Below are 3,831 nucleotides of genomic sequence, written 5' to 3' on the forward strand. Positions count from 1 at the left end.
TTATGCTACTAAATTCATCTATAACAACTTTAACTAATTCCTATCATTCCAACACCTTATAATCTTCCATATTTCATCCAAATTCTTAAGGTTAAGAATCATACCAAATTTTCCATGTTATCCAAACTTCATTCTAACACTTCTAACTTCTTATTCTCATAGATGACAAGTCAAATTCATCCTTCAAATTCATTTAAACCTTCTTATTCAAAATTTCACTTAAAAATCCATTTTCTTTAATCTGTTATAACTTCCTCATCTTTTGATTTTAAGATAAATTAAGCTTTCCTTAAGCTTAATTATCATCTAAGGATCAAACCCCATACTTAAAATCAACAAATAACCAAGAAATCAGAAAACTCACATTTGCTTGGGATGCTTCACGTTGGAGAAGAAGAAAGAAGATGAAGAAGAAGAGAGTTTTCATCTTACTCTCCCCCTAAGTGTTTATCTCCTAATAAAGGGGAGAAAAGTATCTTTCATGTCAAATGACCATTTTACCCTTTAATTCCTTTGATATTTACTAACAACTTTCAGGAAATATCTCCACATAAATCATTGAACTATTCAACTATTCTACTTTTATCCCTAAATTCTAAAATTTTACAATTTAATCACTAACCCGGTATTGAGGATGTTACACATACACATGCAATTATATTGCACATAGCATAAAACACTCAATTATAGACTCACATATCATATATTCTCATGATAGTACAGTGGGCAACGATATGAACCGAAATAGAATAGTACATATTTGATAATTTTTAAAGTAAAAAAATTTGATATTTGTTTTTATTTTATGCATGATTTATTTTAGTAATGTTTTTAATATAATATGATTTATTTTTTTATGTTATTTTAATTTATTATTATGTTTCACTAAGTGAAAACTTAGCATGTGAGTGTTTCACACGTAGGTACAAATGAGCGAACAAAGTAGGTAGTGCATCAGCATCATTTTCGGGAAGTCAGATTCGTTACTAGAAACAATAAGGACATCATGTTTTTTTTTTAAATAATTAGTGACATGTATATTAAATGAGTTTTAAGATAAATAATATTAAGTATTATTAGTAATATAAATGAATAGTATAATATTAAATTATGTTTTAAATATTAATTGGTTGATTTTAAATTAGACATTTTTAGGTAGTTTCATTTATAATATTGAATGGTACCAAATTGCCTAGTTACTGTCTAAATTGGATTTGATTTTGATAATTAAATATTAAATTATGATTTTATGTGATTATTAATTTAAGATAAAGAAATGCATTTTGAAAATTTTAAAGAAACAAAATTTTACTGATTTTCAAATAATAAATGTTTAGGAGTGTATGTAACATCTCTGACTAGTATACAAGAAAATGAATGTTACATGAAAGATCGTTACGGAGAATGTATTAGCAAGTGGTATGACGAAATAATCAAATTACGAAATAACAGAGTTGCATACTGTAAGAAGTCAACGAATAATGAACATATAGTTGTCCCTCCAATTCGAGGTGAATGGAGGAAAGTGTAGTAAGAGCGATTAAAGTTTCGATACCCAATAATAAACTTGAGTCAGATATCGAGCTAGTTAGTATCACAGCTAGTGAATAGCAAACATAGTGATCGCCATAAAATCACGAAATGCGTAAAGACTTCTCTAGAGATAAAAATGACTAAAATGCCCTAAGTAACGATTGACCATAATATAGCAGCTTGATAAACTAATAGAAGTAACATATTAATAAACCTTCACATAACGTTCTAGATGAGAGAACGTGTGAGATAACAACTAGTGAAGGGTTGACCTCACTTTAGTGTGTCGAGCTACACTAGTGTGTAATTAGATTACCTTAGTTGTTCTAGTGGGGCATTGTTAGTGCAAAAGGCACTTCAGTGGCTAAATAAGGCGCGAGGCCCGAACACTCACGTAGAGTGGGTTAGCGATGTCAATGTTGAGTGGCCTTTGTGCCGTTAGATACATGTATAGTTACATCAGTCCAGTACAACAGATATCCTTAAAGCTTGGCTTGACGGCTATGTGAGACCGAGTCAATGCTTCAGTAGAGCAGGAATTATATCGGTTGCTATGTGATGACCGGGTCCCCTCTCTATGATATACTTGATGGTTATGTGAGGATCAGGAGATCATTCAATAGCTTATTAGGAATTTCACCTATGCTATGTGACACTAGATTCCCTCAATTAACTAGTGTCTGATGGTTATGTGAGACCATATACTAGCAGTGTTGCATTCAGTTAATGCACAATACAATCAGTGTTGCATTCAAATAATGCACAAGAGTGTCAGTGTCGCATTTAGTTAATGCACAATACAATCAGCGTTGCATTCAAATAATGCACAAGAGTGTCAATGTCGCATTTAGATAATGTGTAGCAGTTACAGTCAATAGAGTTAGAGGCCCTTTAAAGGTGTACTCATGGTGAGGCCCTTAGCAGAGGATTAGGGAAAGCTTGAGACTCTTACTTAAGTGATAGAACAATTGAGCCCTAAGTAGGTAGCACTTGATTAAGATCATGCATGAACCTATTGCTTAATACCATGTCTTTAGTATGCTTATGTTTATGAGACTCGTAATGCTGCTATATATTAACAATTATACTATTGAGCTTTGTAAGCTCAGCGTTTAGATGTTTTTCGTTAGCATGTCAGTAGCTAGGGACGTTCGTGGAGCACCGTTGCAGCAGGACTTTCAGCATCTCCTTCAGAGTATTGTACTGTAGCTTTAGTGGGCATGTATATTCATAGAACCTTACTCATGTATTCAAATTTATAACTCCGAGTTTATACTATTTTTTGTTCTAAATTATATGTAACTAAGCTCCGATTTTTATAAAGTGTTTTGTAAATGTTATTTATGTTTATTATGATATCATTCAGTTTGTTTGAAAAGAAAATGAACAGGTTTTGAAAAATCAGAGGTTGGCTCGGCAGTCCAATGTGACACTTTAGGCCCATTCGGGTTTAGGTGTTACATAAGTATTATATAAAAATAATACTATCTATTTGTTTATAGAATTTCTTTCATTTTGTTGAAAACAAATTCAATTATCTAAACCTTTCTGCCTTTTCATGGAGGTTAATTTTCATAAGAAATCACATGTTATATTTTATTGTTTTTTCATAATTTAGTTTATATTTAAATGCTTATCCATCGTTTAATAAACCAAAATTTTAGATAAATTGTTAGCATATGTTTGAAAAGGGAAATTTCCATTACAGCATGAAACGGTTAACAGAACGTTAACAACGTGAGCTTTCATTCCTAAATAAATAAGTCTAAGATGGGTTTGCTAAGTCATTATTAAATTACCTTTCGGTTTTTCTTTCTCAATTTGTCCCCATAAAATAGAATTCAAAGATTCCCTAAATGTCCATTGATTTCCATTTTTCTGGAAGAAAAATTCCAACAACGTTGAATAAATAAACAGGACGGACGAACTTGACGAACATGAAGATGGGTTTGTTAAGTCTATTTCTTATTCACGTTTTTTTATGAGTTTTTTAATATTTTTATATGATTTTAAGTAATTATTTTTTGTGCCAATTGTTATAGAGACATATTCTAATAATTGTTTAATTTATGTTTATGGTTATAAATTTTCATTTAATTTTGATAATCTTTTTAAAATGAATTAATAACTTTTATTTAGATAAAACTTTTACCTTTTATAATTTTAAATTAATTAGAAAAATTAAAACTTATTAAATCTGCATCAATTACTTTATCTTATTGTTAATGACTAATGTTGATATTAATTATTTTATTCTTTATATAGAAAATTAAATATATATATATATATATAATTAAA

Source organism: Hibiscus syriacus, unplaced genomic scaffold, assembly GCF_006381635.1.
Source record: "Hibiscus syriacus cultivar Baekdansim isolate YM2019G1 unplaced genomic scaffold, ASM638163v2 tig00110962_pilon, whole genome shotgun sequence".
In the NCBI taxonomy this organism is placed as follows: Eukaryota; Viridiplantae; Streptophyta; class Magnoliopsida; order Malvales; family Malvaceae; genus Hibiscus; species Hibiscus syriacus.